Here is a 19,558-nt window from a genome sequence, read left to right on the forward strand (position 1 = left end):
AAAACAAACTCTAAACCTCGCAATCAAGTCACAATACATAATTTACATTAGTTATACCGTAAATCCGTACTAATTCACAATCAAAAGTAGAAAGTAAAGTAAAATTCAGTTTACAGACACCCACAACCCAAATTCAGTTTACAAGCACAACTTGGTTATCTTACAAATCAGGTTTCCTGATTAACACATTAGACATAATTAATTAAAATAAAATTACTATAGTTAATGGAGGGAGTAACGATCAACATCTTTATCTTCATCTTCATCATTGTTGCTTCGGAAGTCATTGCCATTCAATGGTGCATTGTCAATTCGAGTACCCTGCATTAAAAAATATATAATATCTGTAAGGTGCAATTAACTTGATACCAAATAACAGAAACTTTTACCAAATTGCAGCATTTGCATGACATGAGTAACTATTAAGCCATATATACCCACATACAAAAAAAATTTGCTTAAAATAGTAAATCTTATTAGAACATAGGCTGATCAGGAGTTGTTCAATGTAGCTATTAATACAATGATAAATGGATTTAAAACAAACCTTCTTAGCTCGGCCTTTGGTAGTCTGAAATTGTTGCCATGCATTCTGCCTCTTGAAAGCATGTATCTTCTTATGTTTATCGGCTTTCTATCGACTTTGAAAGTAAAGAAAAGAGGGGAACTTCAGTGTAAAAAGACAGAAATATGGGCAACAGCTGCCTAGGTGAACAAGACCCCTTTCAACTTGACATAGCAGTTTCAACAATGTACAAGGAGTGATACATAAGCAGGAAACAGAGCACTATGAATACCTCAGTTATCATTTGAGCTTGCTTAGCTAGTCCTCACTAAAAGAATAATGATTTGCTCCAAAAGCTTCACATATTTTTAGGATTTTATTCTTTGCTTTTCCTCAGAGACGAAGACCGCAAATATATTTTTCTCAACCTGTATGATATTTCACCATCAGGATGTCAATATTATCATATACGACTCGTATGTATATAAAAAACGATGCAAGCAATAACAATTATAGGTAAAAAAAACTGAATAGGTAATGAAAGGACTATATATACGTTACACAATTTCTCTACGAAATAAACTTTTATTTGGTTTGCCATTTTAACAGTCAAGCATGAGTTTGACTAGTACAGCTAACTAGTGTTTACTTCTGAATTTGTGTTTCGATTATTTTACTAACATTTTTCAACGATCCAACCGCATGGATGTAAATAGATAAATATATTAGTGATGTAACCAAAATTTCATATCAAAATAGTTTTATTTGGTTTGCCATTTTAACAGTCAAACATGAGTTTGACTAGTACAGCTAACTAGTGTTTACTTCTGAATTTGTGTTTCGGTTATTTTACTAATATTTTTCAACGGTCCAACTCTATGGATGTAAATAGAGATATATATATATATATATATATATTAGTTATATAACCAAAATTTCATATCAATATAAATTTATTTGGTTTGTCAGTTTAACAATCAAGTATTAGTTCAACTAGTACAATTAACTAGTGTTTAGTTCTGAATTTGAGTTTCGATTGTTTTAAAAATATTTTTCATTGATCCAGCCGTATGGATGAAAATATATATATATATATATATATATATATATATATATATATATATATATATTAGTGATATAATCAATGTTTCATATTAAATTATTTTATCAAAATATTTAATTTTTTCTGAAATTCTTGAAATGTCACCCAAACAAATAAATGTTGGCATTAATATGGTTGGATCATGAAATAATATTTTTTAAAAATTGAAATTATCAAAAATCATGTGCTAATTTACGATGGAATATGTCATAAATTATTATCTGCAAAAAATTTGAGAAAAGTCAAATTTACCGGGGGAAAAGTTAAATTTCCCTCTTTGATAACTTACGACGAATTTTAATTTCCGTCGTAAATTTAATGTTTCATTATTTTCCGTCACAAATATTTCGTCGTAAATTGAGATGAAATATTTTTTAATTTAATTTCAAGTTAAAGTTTTAATAAAAATATTTAACTTACGACGAAATGTTCACATCGTCGCAACTTCAAATGATTTTTATTTTCCCACCAAATTTTTTTGGGAAAAATTTAAATTTCCAACTTTGATAACTTACGACGAATTTTAATTTCCGGTAAATTTGACGATATGATTTTTTCCGTCGCAAATATTTCATTGTAAATTTAGATAAAATATTTTTTTATTCAATTTCAATTTAAAATTTTAATAAAAATAATTAACTTACGACGAAATATTTAAATCGTCGCAATTTCAAATAATTTTTATTTTTGTTTAATCCTGTCGTGCATAATTTTATTAATAAAATATTAAACTTACGACAATTTTGGGTTTCGTCGTAAATAATTACGACGCTTTAGTTTTTTCCGTCGTAAATTGGGCGCGCATTTTTTTCCGTCGTAAGTTGGCCGCCGTAATTGGCCTATTTTGTTATAGTGTATGAAAAATAAGTTAAGTTATTTTTGGTTGTATTATTGATTTTATTTGGTTTCATCCAACTATAGTGGTTCCAAAATTGTATTGCATTTGGTTATACTTTGTTAAGAAATCGTTATATTTTTTCAAAAAAATTATATATATATTTTTACTAATAAAAAATTTTGCCAAAAAAAAGAAATCGTTAATTAGAATAACTTTAACATTGCGAGTGATTTCATAACCGTATTATTTTTAATAGAACAGACATGGTCAACATTAAAAATTGCTTATTTGATAATACAAGTTACATAAAAAAATCTCCAACAATTTTAAAACATATAGCAAACTATACATATAATTTTTTTTAATTATTAAATAATATTTTACCATTAAAACAATATTTGATTAAAATATGAATATAGTAATAAATTCGATAAAACCTTCAATTTACACCACAATCATCAATCATACAGAAGAAGAAAGAATTATGCGAAAGTTTTCTTAACAGCATCCACGGCTCCTTTAGCCGCAGTATTCACTTGATCCCCAGCTGGAGACAAAGTTTTTCCGGTGTTGTCTAGCCCAGTCTGGGCACTCTTCATGGCCGACTCACCCATCCCAGCACCTCTTTCCATTGCTGTTGCCTTCACAAATATATTCTTAGTTGCCTGTGCCGTCTCGCAAGTCTTATTTTTGGCCGTCTCCACTGCTGTTTCGCCACTGCCCATAACTGAAGAGCTCATTTTCTTTATAGAATCCATGCTTAATTTCTTGTTGCTACTGTTGGATACTTAGTTTTGAATGTTGTGCCCAGTTCTTTTATAGATTTTGCTGTCCATTCAGGTGTTGCCACGTATGAGCATTTGATTTAAACTGTATTAGAGTGTGTGGCTTAGAGAAGTTAGGACAACTTGTAGGCGAATTAACTCGGTCGACATGTTTCTACCCGGCATAACTGTAGTGCCTGTAGTAATATGGTAGGACAACTTGTAGGCGAATTCAACACACTGCATATTGTAAAGCCCAAATGTTATTTTTGATCCAGCCCAGTGGATCCGTGAAATGAGGCGTGTATTGTATATGCGCGCTCGACCCTTGGCCTTTTTATAATTAATTCAACCTATTTACAAGTGCATTTCGTTTTTTCTAGTAGTCAAATGGACTAATTTTTGATTTAATATTAAAAATTATCGATTGATTATTTTTAAATTTTTAAAGTTACTTTTTAAAATAGACTAACTGTACTTTCCCATGAAATATTTTTTTTATTATTTTATTCAATAATATAGTAAGTATAAATTTCAGTCAAAATTTAATCAATTTAACCGGTCAAAAATCAAAATAAACATGTACATGTATTTAGGGACTCGTAGTTGGTTACCAAATAATGGGAACAAGATATGAAATGCCCCTTCAATAAAATTAAGAAACAAGTGATGTCATTGGGGGGAGCAAAACTGGATATTCGGCTTTTCATATCAATAAAAATTTTGTTCGGTTTCGGTTTAAACTGATATCCGGAAATTCAGATATCCGTTTAAATCATATGAAAAAATGTTTTTTTTGTTAATCCGGTGTCCGGACCAGTTTTCGCGCACCTCAACTAATTCGGAGAACAGTTAGCACACTCGTACCCACCGAGTATGACAATCCACTTACTTTCGTGTTTTCGAGAGGATTCGAACTTGTGACCTTCAGATGATAAACACCTAAAATCACACTCTAAAAACCAACTAGAACATCCGTGATGGGTTAAAAAATGGATTATTCGGATTCATATTGCAAACTAAAAAGATAAATGATATTATAAAATTTGTAATACTTTCTAACTTATAATCTTCCATAAATCAAATATTTATTTATTTTATTTATATAAATATATTAACCGTCTATATAGATTTTTCTTACACATTTGTTTTCTTTCTTTATTTTCTACTATAAAATAAATTAATAGATTTGCTATTATTTTAGATTTATAACTTTTATTATTATCTCTTAGTAATTTTGCTGGAGGTCTCATTTAATTTTTATAGTTTAATATTAATATTTCGTTTTTTACTATTCAATTTTAACTATTCATCGGTTACTATTCACTCGTTACTATTCATTCCGAAATTTTGAACTTTACTACTATTTGCTACAGTAATTTATTGTTCATCTTTTCGGCCTATTTTCTAGCTCTGATACCAGATTGATTGGGGATCGTTTTCTAGTATCTGATAACCCTAAAGAGGGAAGACACACAAATATATAAATCATAAAACATGATTTTAATAAAACATGATTTTATAATTTCTCTACAATCCATAACAATTTACACATAACATTTATTTTTATATATTTAAGTATCCTATCATATTAATCGCATACCAAATAAGCAAAAACCATTTAAACAATTATAAAGTTGATGAATCAAGAACAGCTCACCGGAGTCCCTGGTGAATGCTATGTCCTATTTTGACTTCCCCGTCATCTTGGGCTCTGCAACTTCAGGCGTCTCAACGGACTATCTGCCGTTCCTTGTTTCTTCATTTTTATAATTATTATAATAGTAGATGTTTATTAGGTACTTGATCTATATGAAATTCAGCTTAAATATATATATAAACTGTATGTTATCTTGTTATAGATTGCAGAGGTGAGGTTTTAGCTTGCCATTAATGTATAAAGAAAAGAAATTTGTATATGAAAACTCAAAGAGAAAATAGCTAAGTATGTAATGGATTTTTTAAACTGATAAAAACACTGATGATTCTTTTGTTACAATTCTCCTCTTTTATAGAGGGAGAGATTTCTATTACATGATATGCTTTCCCGACATAATATTCTTTCTATTTCCTTCTTTTTCTTTCATCCCTTTCTTTTTCTTTTCTTCTGTCTTCTTTTTCAACTTTTGCAACTTTTTCTTCTGTCTTCTTTTTCAACTTTGCAACTTTTTCTTCAGTCTTCTTTTTCTTCTGTCTTCTTTTTCAACTTTGCAAATTTTCTTCTGTGCTTTTATTCTTCCTGCTTTCTCTTTTTATTTCGTCCACTCCTTTTGATGCCTTTTGTCTTTTGTCTTTTATCTGGAATTCCATGATTTTTTGGCTGTTTCTATTTGCTAATATATTACAGTCACCAATTTTTATTGGGCCGTAGAAACATATATTACAGTCACCAATTTTCATTGGGCCGTAGAATCATATATTACAGACACCAATTTTTATTGGGCCGTAGAAACATATATTACAGTCACCAATTTTCATTGGGCCGTAGAATCATATATTACAGTCACCAATTTTAATTGGGCCGTAAAATCATTTTCTAATATTTTATGGTCACCAAACTTTGTTTGAGCCATAAAATTACTTTAGTGTTACATGTTGAAATAACTTGAATTATTACAATCTTACTCGAAAGGATTAGAGCATGCTTCTTCCTTTACTAAGGGTTTTAAAACTACTACAGTCTTCTTCCTTTGTCCTGTAATAATAGCCTTGAAAAACTCCTTGGTTTGTGGTGCATGATTGTAGTTTCCACTTGTTATCCTGTTATGCATACCTGCTAAATCACTTGTATCTGTTTTCAACACATCATTATTATAATATAATGTTAGTATTTCTTCTACGTCTCCCTTCATACTTGTTCGTAATACACATGCCTTCCTTCCTTTTATAAGATCTTCAAGTTTGGATTCTAGAACTGATAATCCAATTGCTCTTTTATTTGACATCCATTCTTGAAATCCTTCTATTGTGCATGGCATAGGAGACTTGATACTAGTATTATCGCCTTCTATAGTAGTATTTCTACCATACTTGAATATCTGACATATTATTATTGGTTTTCCTACAAAGTCGGTACAAGCATCAAATACCTGTACTCCATATATTCCTCCTGGTCCATATGATTGCATCATTGCACTAACGCTTTCAACTATTAGTGGTGGAAGTTTTGATATGCTTCTTAATGTTTCATCAACCATGATTTTATCAATAAATCCCAACATTAATAAGTTTTCTACCACTTTAGGATCAACATCTTCTTTGCAGATATACCTTGGATATTTACTAAATTTTCCACTTCTGAGGATGGTATTGTTGGATTTGTAGTCATAAAATTTTATTATCTTTTCAAAGGCTTCTATATATTCTTTTGGGTATTTAATTTCGTCTGATATAGAAACTTGAAGTTTTGGTTGTTCTTATTTGGATATTTCTGTTTGGGTAAGGGTTGATATTGTAGGAGTTGTAGCTAGTCTTGATACAAAAGTTTGGGGTGTAATATTTTTGGTAAGCTTTATAGCTCCTTCAAGATTTTTTATAAGGTTATTAACTTCTTGGGTCAAGGTTGCAATTTGTTCATTCTTCCTCTTGATTTCTTCTGGTATCATTTCCATCGGTTGGATATTTTTGTTATCCTCGTCCATTTTCTCTGCTAAGAAAATCTGCAAGAATATTTTTAGTACCTGATATATTTTTATTAATAAAATCATAACAACTAAAGAATGCTTGCCAATTTCTTCTCTTATTTAATTCTGGTAAAGGGTCAATTTTATTGAATATAAATGATCTTACTTAAGTGTTATCTGTTCTTACAACAAATTTTACAGGTAGTAAATGATAATGAAATCTTTTAATTCCTAATTTTACCGCTAATAATTCCTTTTCATTAATATGATAATTCTTTTCATTGGGTTTCCAAGTTCCAGCTATCCACATACTAAAGGGTTTTCTTTATCAATATCATCTTTTTCAAAAGCTACTAATACTGCTCCCTATCCTATATCGCTAGCATCTGTTATATTGATTTATTATTGAAAGTTATAAAATAAGTATACAAATAATAAATGAAAAATTAGATATTATAGCTACGTTACGAACAATGTTGGAAGAAAGAGATGAAAAAATTAGAAGACTGGAAGAAGAAAATCTTATAATAAAACGAGAAAAAATTATTAAAGAAACCTATTTAGAAATTCAAATAAAAGACTTAAAATAAGTATTAACTGAACAATATAAATTAATAAATAATTTAAGACAAAAAATTAAAAAATGAATTGGATAGATCCAAATGCAATAACTAGAAATAACAGAAATATAAAAGAATTAATAAAAAATCAAGAAAAAATAGAAATAGAACTAGACAAATTGCAAGAAAGAAAAAATAAAATTGAATGGACAGTAGAAAATAGGGATGAAATAATAAGATGTTATCAAAAACTTGAAAATATGATAATTACATTTTGAAATAATAAACTAAGAATACAAGGACTTAAAAGAATAATTTTATCAAGTAATATAACTGGATAATAATACAGTTTGAAAAAATGTTATTAGAAAAATCAAGTGAAAAACAAGATGTATATTATCAAATGGATGAATACGAAGAAGGAACATCACAAACTTTAAGTTTTAAACCGGATATATATAATCAAATCCAAAGTGAAACAAAAGAATTAACAATAAAAAAGATATTCAAAACATCATATTTTGAAAGAAATAAAGAAGTTAGATATATAGCTCAGAAACATGAAAATCTAATAGATATAGATACGATAAATGGAAAAGCGAAAATAAATTTAATAACATATGATTTGATAAAAAGAGAACTATCCAAATTAAAATAAAAGGAAGCAAATAAACTAAAAAATATTTATTTTGGAGCAATAGAATTTACAATAAAAGCATATTTTCAGAAAAATATTGATACTCCTATACAGATATATGTACTAGACGATAGAATATTAGGAAATATACAAGATTCATTAATAGCAGTAGTAAAAGGAAACTTGATATATCATAAATTAAAAATTTATAATACAACCTGATTTTAGCATATCATTAAGAGATGAAAATAAAGAAAGATCTTTAACATTATATTATAAATTAGATGGAATAAAAATGCAAAAGGGAAGTAAAGTAATTAGTATAGAAACTAAAATAGTTTATGCTATGACTGGAAACTATCATGTAAAGAAACAAATGGAATTAGGAATAATAGTACCAAAATTATATAATGATATATTAGAAAAAATTGAACATAAAGAAAATCTCAAATAACAATCCGAGAAGAATTTACAATAGACTTTAGTAATAGACAGATATTTCCAACACAAAGAATTAAACCAATATTAGAAGGATCAATATTAAGTTTTAGAAGAGAACAAAATCCTATAAAATTAATTAGATCAATGAGTATGACCAGTAGAAAATTAGATTTAATAAAGTCACCATATTATGAATCAAATAAATTAAGAATAAAAACAATAATATTTAATGGAATATTTGCCAAAGAAGTCATAACAGAAATAAATACCGGAACAACAAAAAGTCAAATACATATAATTGAAGTTGACTCAAACAAATGTGAGGAAATAGAACCTCAAATAATAACTGAACCAAATAGTTCGAGAGAAACAATAATAACAAAAGGTATAAAATTAAGATTAAAAAATTTAGACTTAGAATATAATATAAGTCTAGGAGTGATAGAAAATGACGTTAGTTATCAACTATTATTAGGGATGGATTTCTTAAATGAAATAAAATATAATATAACAAATGAAGGAATATAAATAAATTATCAGAATAAATTAAGATTTATAGAAAGAATATGAACCCTTAAAAGAAGATAAACACGAAGAAAGATGAAATAGAAACTATTAATAAAATAATATAAGAAACATTAATTATGTCTTAAGAAAAAGAACTACAATACTTAAAAGAAAAAGAAAAACTAGAAGACGAAGAAAAAGAATTAGAGAAAATAAAAGGTAAGAAAAGAAAAACATGGATAATTGAAGGAGAATGGAGAAAACGAGTTTATAAATATGAATAATGCTGAAAACCAAATAAAAGACATTTGGAACGAAATATTTATAAAAGAAAGTTTAAACGCTATATTAAAAAAGATGGAAGAAAATCAAGATAGTAATAGAAAAATAATTAAGGAAGAAATAACGGCGTTATGGAATATGTCAGAAATCCCAATCTTTAAACAAATATTAGATAAGTTAAGCTTAATACAAAATAGTTTAGAACAAAATAAAAAAAAGAAAATAATTAAAGAAGAAACAGAAGAACCAGAAATAGTACCTATAACGGTAATAGGAAGAACTAAAGAACCTATATTAATGGATATAAGCAAATCGAAACCTAAAATGACTATTGGGGTTAAAAGAGCAATAAATGGTTTAGCAGAACTTCATAAATCACGAAAATTCTAGAAAAATGTCTATAACGGAACATATTGCTATAACATTTCTTAAAAAACATGGAAAATAGTTAATGGAAAAAGAAAGACAAAAATATGAACCTATAAAACAAGAATTGAGAAGAGATGAATTAGAAGAATTAAGAAAAGAAAATGCTAAATTAAAAACTAAAACCAATATAGAATGGTTAAATAAATATAAATTTTATAAAAGAAAATATAAAACCCAAAAGAAAGAATTAAAAGAGACAAAGTTAGAAGTAATAAATGTATTAAAAGAAATAGATAATTTAAAAAATGAGATAAATCAATTAAAAATAGAATTAAAAGGAAAGGAAATTATTAAGTCTGACGATAGTAATCCAGAAACGATTAAAGAACAAGATGAGAGCAGTAATACAAGTGAATCATATGGTAATCTAGAAGAAGAAGGATTAAATTACTTAGATGAATCAGTTAATGAGGAAAAGGAAATGATAATAAAAGAAAATAAAGAAATATTAGAAACCCTTGGAAAAACCGGAAATGCAATCATAACAAATGACGAAAAAAGCGATGAAAGTGATATAGAAGGAAGATAAACTTCGCATAAACAAACAAATTATGAAACCGAATCAGATAATATAATGGATGAAGATGCATACCCAGAAGAAGAAATAGAAGATCATATAATAACTAAAAATAATATTAAAATGCTAGGAAATATACCTATAGGACAACAAAATGAAGTACAAGATTTCATAAGATCAATAAACCAAGGAATAAATATAAATGGATATTTTCTAGATTTAGACAATGTCTACGATGATCAAGAAATAAGTAGAAAAATAAAAGATTGGAATTTAGGGATGTATATAGCCTTAATGAATTCAAAAAATATAGAAGATCTGGATTATGTTTTTAAATTAATATCAAAAACAATTGTAGGAAAAGCAGCATTTTGGTTAGAAAATATTATTTATGAATTAAAGGTACAAGTAAGAACATATGCTAGAAGCTGGAAAGATACGTTAAACGCATTTGATATAGTATTAAAAAGAGAATTAATGGGAGAAAGATGGTTTGTAGCTCAAGAAAATATAACAGTAGAAAGAAAATTAGAGATAACAATGTATCTAAATAATATGAAATGTTGTAGGATTAGTAAATTACCAGAATATACTATAAGTTTTACTAAATTCTTTTATGAAGCTAAGTTTTTACCTAATGAAAGCTTTGTATATCAACAACTATATTATGATCATTTACCTTCACCTTATAATACCAAAATAACTAAAGAATATAACAATTTAGAACATAAGGAAAATACATTAGGAGAAAGAATTAGATTATTAAGAGCACATTTAACTCAAAAATGTGAGGAATATAGAATTCAACAGAGAATTAGAAAGGATAAAAAACAAGGATTAAAAAAATCTGTAATTTCACAGAGAAAAAATTAATATTTGGATGTAATAATCAAAATTATAAAACTAGAAAGAAATATAGGAAATATAGAAAAATAGATTATAATAATCAAAATGAATATTATAAAAAACAAAATAAAACTTATAGACCTTATAGACCATTTAATCGAAAATTTAAAAGAAGAAAATTTTAAAAATATAGAAATACTCCTGAAAATAGAAAGAGATTTAGATATAAGAGAAAGTTTAGAAAAAGAAATAAAACAAAAATAGCGGATTGTAAATGTTGGAATTGTAATGAAAAAGGACATTATGAAAATAAGTGTCCTAAATTACAATAAAAGGGAGTAAAATATATAGATACTACCGAATTAATAATGAAATTAAATTATATAAGAGAAGATAATAATAACTGGTATGATGAAGAAGTATTTTATATAAGTGAAACATAACCAGAAGAAATAAATTATATAAATGAAAATGACAGTGATGATGAAAGTTTAAATACTGAATAGAATAAAATGGTAGCAATATATATTGAAGCACAAGTAGAATATAAACCCACTAAATATATAAAATAAAATATATTTATAGATAGCGGAGCAGATATCTGTTTAGCTAAAGAAGAAGTATTTACTCAACACAAATGGAAACGTACTAAAAATAGAATAATTGTAACAGGATTCAATAACCATTAAAAAGAGATAGATATAATAGCTGAAAATGTAAGATTTATATTAGGAAAAACAAGATTTAGGTTACCTATAATATACCAAGAAAATAATATGAAACAACAAATATTATTAGGAAATAACTTTTTAGATTCTTTTAAAACTCAAATAATAAAACAAGACAGGATAAGTTTGTTAACACCTTGCGAAAAATGGATAGTATTAAAAAGAATAGTACCTGTAAAATCAATAGAAATAAGTAATATTAAAGCAGAAAGAAAAACTAATTTAGAACTATTAAAACAAAAATATTTAAAAGCCTTAGAAATAAATTTTGGAGAACATCCAATGAAGTTATGGGAAAAAGAAAAAATATACGCTGAAATAAAACTAATAAATCCTAATGATATAATTAGAAACAGACCAATAAAGTAGTTAGGAGTTCAAATAAAAGAATTAATAAACTTAGGACTAATACAAGAAGGTAAAAGTCCGCATAGTAGCCCAGCGTTTTTAGTAAGAAATCATAATAAAGTAAAAAGAGGAAAAGCTAGAATGGTAATAGATTATCGAGAACTAAATAAAAAGACTATATTTGATGGATATTTCCTACCATATAAAAGAAATTTAATAAACCAAACAAGTAATAAAAAATGGTTTAGTAAATTTGATTGTAAAAGCGGATACTGGCAAATAAAATTAACTAAGGAATCTAGATGTTTAACAGCATTTAGTGTACCACAAGGGCATTATGAATGGATAGTACTACCATTTGGATTAAGAACAGCCCCACAAATATTCCAAAGAAGAATGGATAAAATATTTAGAGAAATGAATGATTTTATTCTAGTATATATTGATGATATATTAATATTTAGTGACAATTTAACAGATCATTCGAAACATCTAGATATATTTATTCAAACTATTAGAAAACATGGAATCCTATTATCAGAAAATAAATCAGAAATATTTAAACACAAAATAGAATATTTAGGATATATTATAGATTCTGAAGGAATTCAATTACAAGAACATATTTCAACAAAAATAAAGAATTTTAAAGAAACTTTAGAAAATAAAAAAGAAGTACAACAATTCTTAGGAATAGTAAATTACGCTTCAGATTATATAAAAGATTTACCAAAATTAAGAAAACCACTACAAGACTTAATAAAGAAAAATAAAACTTTTGAGTGGAAAGAAAATCATACAAATGCAATAAGAGTACTAAAAACAAAGGTAGAAAATTTACCTAAACTTCGATTACCCAAAGATACCGATCAATTAGAATTATTTACAGATGCTAGCGATATAGGATAGGGAGCAATATTAGTAGCTTTTGAAAAAGATGATATTGATAAAGAAAACCCTTTAGTACGTGGATATGCAACTGGAACTTGGAAACCCAATGAAAAGAATTATCATATTAATGAAAAGGAATTATTAGCGGTAAAATTAGGAATTAAAAGATTTCATTATCATTTATTACCTGTAAAATTTGTTGTAAGAACAGATAACACTCAAGTAAGATCATTTATATTCAATAAAATTGACCCTTTACCAAAATTAAATAAGAGAAGAAATTGGCAAACATTCTTTAGTTGTTATGATTTTATTATTAAAAATATATCAGGTACTAAAAATGTTCTTGCAGATTTTCTTAGTAGAGAAAATGGACCGGGATAACAAAAATATCCAACCGATGGAAATGATACCAGAAGAAATCAAGAGGAAGAATGAACAAATTGCAACCTTGACCCAAGAAGTTAATAACCTTATAAAAAATCTTGAAGGAGCTATAAAGCTTACCAAAAATATTACACCCCAAACTTTTGTATCAAGACTAGCTACAACTCCTACAATATCAACCCTTACCCAAACAGAAATATCCAAACAAGAACAACCAAAACTTCAAGTTTCTATATCAGACAGAATTAAATACCCAAAAGAATATATAGAAGCCTTTGAAAAGATAACAAAATTTTATGACTACAAATCCAACAATACCATCCTCAGAACTGGAAAGTTTAGTAAATATCCAAGGTATATCTGCAAAGAAGATGCTGATCCTAAAGTGTTAGAAAGCTTATTAATGTTGGGATTTATTGATAAAATCATGGTTGATGAAACATTAAGAAGCATATCAAAACTTTCACCACTAATAGTTGAAAGCGTTAGTGCAATGATGCAATCATATGGATCAGGTGGAATATATGGAATACAAGTATTTGATGCTTGTACCGACTTTGTAGGAAAACCAATAATAATATGTCAGATATTCAAGTATGGTAGAAATACTACTATAGAAGGCGATAATACTAGTCTCAAGTCTCCTATGCCATGCACAATAGAAGGATTTCAAGAATGGATGTCAAATAAAAGAGTAATTGGATTATCAGTTATAAAATCCAAACTTGAAGATCTTATAAAAGGAAAGAAGACATGTGTATTAGGAACAAGTATGAAGGGAGACGTAGAAGAAATACTAACATTATATTATAATAATGATGTGTTGAAAACAGATACAAGTGATTTAGCAGGTATGCATAACAGGATAAGATGTGGAAACTACAATCATGCACCACAAACCAAGGAGTTTTTCAAGGCTATTATTACAGGACAAAGGAAGAAGACTGTAGTAGTTTTAAAACCCTTAGTAAAGGAAGAAGCATGCTCTAATCCTTTCGAGTAAGATTGTAATAATTCCTGTTATTTCAACATGTAATACTAAGGTAATTTTATGGCCCAAACAAATTTGGTGACCATAAAATATTAGAAAATGATTCTATGGCCCAGTGAAAATTGGTGACTGTAATATATGATTCTATGGCCCAATGAAAATTGGTGACTGTAATATATGTTTCTACGGCCCAATAAAAATTGGTGACTGTAATATATGATTCTACGGCCCAATGAAAATTGGTGACTGTAATATACATTTCTACGGCCCAATAAAAATTGGTGACTGTAATATATTAGCAAATAGAAACAGCCAAAAAATCATGGAATTTCAGATAAAAGACAAAAGACAGATGCATCAAAAGGAGTGGCCGAAATAAAAAGAGAAAGCAGGAAGAATAAAAGCACAGAAGAAAATTTGTAAAGTTGAAAAAGAAGTCAGCAGAAAAAATTATAAAAGAAGACAGAAGAAAAAGTTGCAAAAGTTGAAAAAAAAGACAGAAGAAAAAGAAGACATAAGAAAAAGTTGCAAAGTTGAAAAAGAAGACAGAAGAAAAAGTTGCAAAAGTTGAAAAATAAGACAGAAGAAAAGAAAAAGGAAGGGATGAAAGAAAAAGAAGGAAAGAGAAAGAATATTATGTCGGGAAAGCATATCATGTAATAGAAATCTCTCCCTCTATAAAAGAGGAGAATTGTAACAAAAGAATCATCAGTGTTTTTATCAGTTTAAAAAATCCATTACATACTTAGCTATTTTCTCTCTGAGTTTTCATATACAAATTTCTTTTCTTTATACATTAATGGCAAACTAAAAACCTCACCTCTGCAATCTATAACAAGATAACATACAATTTATATATATATTTAAGTTGAATTTCATATAGATTTAGTACCTAATAAACATCTACTATTATAATAATTATAAAAATGAAGAAGCAAGGAACGACAGATAGTCCGTTGAGACGCCTGAAGTTGCAGAGCCCAAGACGACGGGGAAGTCGAAATAGGGCATAACATTCACCAGGGACTCCAGTGAGCTGTTCTTGATTTATCAACTTTATAATTGTTTAAATGGTTTTTGCTTATTTGGTATGCGATTAATATGATAGGATACTTATATATATAGAAATAACTGTTATGTGTAAATTATTATGGATTGTAGAGAAATTATAAAATCATGTTTTATTAAAATCATGTTTTATAATTTATAAATCTGTGTACCTTCCCTTTTTAGGGTTATCAGATATAGAAAACGATCCCCAATCAATCTGTAGAATATCTTATATAAAAGCTTATAGTCTGAACTTTTTTATAGACAGTTTACTAAAATAGCCGTGCGGGGTTGCTTACTTCGGCATTGTATGCATAAAAAAAAGATGTATGCATAAGATCGATAACTTATTTTGAACCTTCTCTTTCCCTTGAAGTCCTGTATTTTGAACTTATTGTAGTTAATCTGACTAAAAAATAATACCTACAATCAAATTTAGGAATGCGAAAACTTTATAAAAATGAAAAAGCCTATGTAAGAAAATTACATATTCCATCCTCAACTTTGTACAACACAAGATAGCAGGGCTATAAACGAACCGAGCTGATCGTTAGGTTCGACTCGACTCGTTTAACTCGACTCATCAAGTAATCGAGCTCGAGCTCGACAATAAAATATATTCGTTAAGCTAATCGAGTCGATCTGAGTTTTTTAAGTGGTCGATTCAAACTCGACTCGAGATTGACTCGACTCGTTAAAATCGATTTGAACTCGACTCGATAAGCAATATACATAAAAAAATATTAAACCCTAAAATGATTTTATTAAATCCTTTTAATTTTGAAATAAAATAAAAAAATCCGGATAAAAGCCCAGATTTAACAAAGCCTGAATTTAAAAAACTCCGGATAAAAGTCGGGTTCGACTATATAAAAGCCCGGGTATTTTGAAAAACTTGATTAAAAAACTGATTTTTTATATATATTTTGAAAATATGAAGTACTTTTTAAAAAATTTAAATTATTATGTTATAATATTAGAAATAATTAAGGTATATATGATTATTTATATATTATATTAAAAATAATTATTTATTTCGGTGCCTAAACTACTCTTCTGGTCTATCAAGATTTTTTTATGGTATTTAAACTACTCATAGTTCGAGTTAAAAAAATATAAAAAATAAGTTTTATTTTATAAATAAAAAAACCCGGATAAAGCCCGGTTCGGCCCGGCTCGCGGGGCTAAAACGGGCCTTATACTTCTTAAGAAGCCCAGCCCGATTTTTAAAAAATCCCGGCCTGATTTTTTTTCCAAAAACCCGGACTTTTTAAAGAATGGATAAAACATGATTCGATGGGTTTTTTGTGCATATCTAATGCTGCGTTATGTATATGGAAAGTAAGTGAAGTAACTAAGGCCCCGTTTGGTATTACTGTTTCAGACAGTTACAACAGTTTTTTGCCGAAAAACTGTTAGAAAAGTGTTTGATAAATTCTAAAAGCTGTTGTGTGGAGAAACGCTGTTGGTCAAAAAACTGCTGTTAGTAAAAGCACGTCCCCCGTGCTTTTGGAAAAAGCTGTTTTCAGCTTTTGCAAGAATTAACTATCAGTTTCACCAACAAACCTTCTCAAAAATATTATTTTTACATATTATATCTCAAAATATGCATAAAATAAAAAAATTATCAAACAGTCATCTAAATTTTCCTGACAACATTTTTTCCAGCAACACTTTTTCTTACATCACAGCAGTTTTCAACAACACTCTCAAACAGAGCCTAAATAAGACATACCAGTTGAAGAAAAAGAATTGAACTGAATAGCTTCTCCTATTGATTACTCCATTGATATTGTTTTGTGCATAAACCTGTAAATATTAAGCAAGTTGTACATCTATTTGGGGTGGGCTGTGTTTTTCTCTTGATAATGGTTGGGCTGGGCTTAACAATTATTTTAATTCGAGGCTCATCTATTATATATATAATATCTATTATATATAAAATAGAGCAAGTGGGGGTTTCAATGAGACAATTTAATCAAATAAAATGACTGTTATACCCCCCAATATGTAAAAAGACAATTTAACCCCATCCTATTTATTTCGTATTAATACCTCCATTATTATAAGATATTTAATTCTCTACGCATTAATAACTATTTTTTATTAAAACATACTTAATAGCTAATTAATCTATTAACTACTATATATATATATAATACAACAACAAGCGAGTTTGTTGAGTTAATTAATTTATATGACTATTATGTCCCTACTTAATATCTATATAATATTTATTTTACATTTATTCTCACAATTAATATTTATTAGTTGACTATCAATACTTATATAATATTTACTTATATAATATTGGTTGCTCATAATTAATATATATTAATTGACGCATCATTAATATGCTTCACCATTGTGTACTTTATATATACATTAACGTAAATGTAAAATTTATTTAACTAAATAATCATTTGTTAAAATTTATTAATTTTACATGATTAGTATACACATATACATATTTATATATACATATATACATAGATATACACACACACACACATGTATATGTACTTATTCGAACCAGTCTAGCATTTTAAAAGCGAATACTCCAATTGAATACTCGATCGGTCTACTAATTTTTACTCATCAACCACCTTTTTGACACAAAAAATAATCTAATCGCAATTATAATATAAACACATAAAATAATCTAAAAAACAACAAATTATACATATTTTCATGTCCGTTCATAATTTAATGATATTTATTTCACATTTATTCTTTCATTTAATGCACCATTAATATTTATATTTTTAAATATAACTGAAATATATATCAAAAACTACTTATTTTGATTTAGATTTATGTTTGAGTACTAAGTCCATATATACATATATTTTGTCAATAATATTATTCATAATAATATATCATCCAATAATTATACAAGAGAAACATATCAAACATAAACCTAATTCAAATTAAGTACTTTTTGATATTTCAGTTAAATTTGAAATTCTAAATATTAACATTTATAATTCACGCATTCATATTATAAATTTGATAATTAATAAGATATGAGTTAGATGTCAACTGAAAAAACTACGTATCGAGCATACATATGTGCATTGAACTATTTATGCATCTAATTGGATAAATTATATATACTATTGTCACTTTAACTATTATATTTTTATGGTACAAATAAATTCAAATTTAGAGAAAGATTAAGGAACTTTCATATATATATATATATATATGTATATATATATATATGTGTGTGTGTGTGTGTGTATAAGTACAATTCAAACTTGTATTGACACTAAGTGTTGTATCACTAATCAATCACATTTTTAACACATCAAATACATAAAATATTTTTAATCACATTTTTAACATACAAACAAATTGAATTATTATGAACAAATCAAAATGTTATACATATTTAGAGAATGCCGTGCATCACACTGGCTAAAGATTGTGTTATGTATAAGTAATCGACCTCCAAGATATCTTGTTATTATTCTCTTTAATCGTCCAAAGTGAGTTATAGACCATTCTATTTCTCACGTGTTATTTTTTTTTGAAATGTATCGTAGAAAATGAATACAGACACACATACCTTCATTAAACATATGATCGTGTTGGTTTATATTGATGTTTAGTTGCGACCTTACACATCATAACCTGAAAGAATGACAGCGATTGAAGTAGATAATCTTAGTAATGTTTTTGTATCAAATGAAACCAGAAGAAACCTAATATGTTCAGAACTATGTATTTGTTAATATTGAATGAGAGATGTGAAAAATTATTGAGGTCAAGAATATATATTCAAATAACAATAAAAAATAAAATTATAAATGTACAAACAACTATATTTTACAGTATTCTCAAATAAGCACAAACACTTTTACAGTAACCCCCATGAATCACTTTTAGCAGTGGACAACAAAAAATACCACAAATATTTTTAAAACAACCCACATTGATCGCCATTAGCAGTGGACAACAAGAAATACCACTTCTGACATATATTGTTTCAGTCAAATTTTCAAGAATACATTCAACCCAAATATCACCACATCCAAAAAATAACTCATATATATTCAAACAAATACGTACTCAATCCACAGGGCAACGACATGCATATATTGTCAATA

The 19,558-nt window shown here is 27.5% G+C and overlaps 1 long non-coding RNA gene across 1 annotated transcript; it reads right to left on the minus strand.

Moving 5' to 3' along the window:
* Nucleotides 1-204: 204 nt before the first annotated feature.
* Nucleotides 205-938, minus strand: LOC141705838 (uncharacterized). Its single transcript, XR_012568495.1, has 3 exons — nt 798-938; nt 548-634; nt 205-321 (listed from the first exon to the last, which is right to left on the minus strand). It is a non-coding gene; the product is annotated as an uncharacterized LOC141705838 (long non-coding RNA).
* Between the last annotated feature and the right edge of the window lie 18,620 nt (nt 939-19,558).

This window comes from Apium graveolens, chromosome 2 (assembly GCF_009905375.1).
Source record: "Apium graveolens cultivar Ventura chromosome 2, ASM990537v1, whole genome shotgun sequence".
Taxonomy (NCBI): Eukaryota; Viridiplantae; Streptophyta; class Magnoliopsida; order Apiales; family Apiaceae; genus Apium; species Apium graveolens.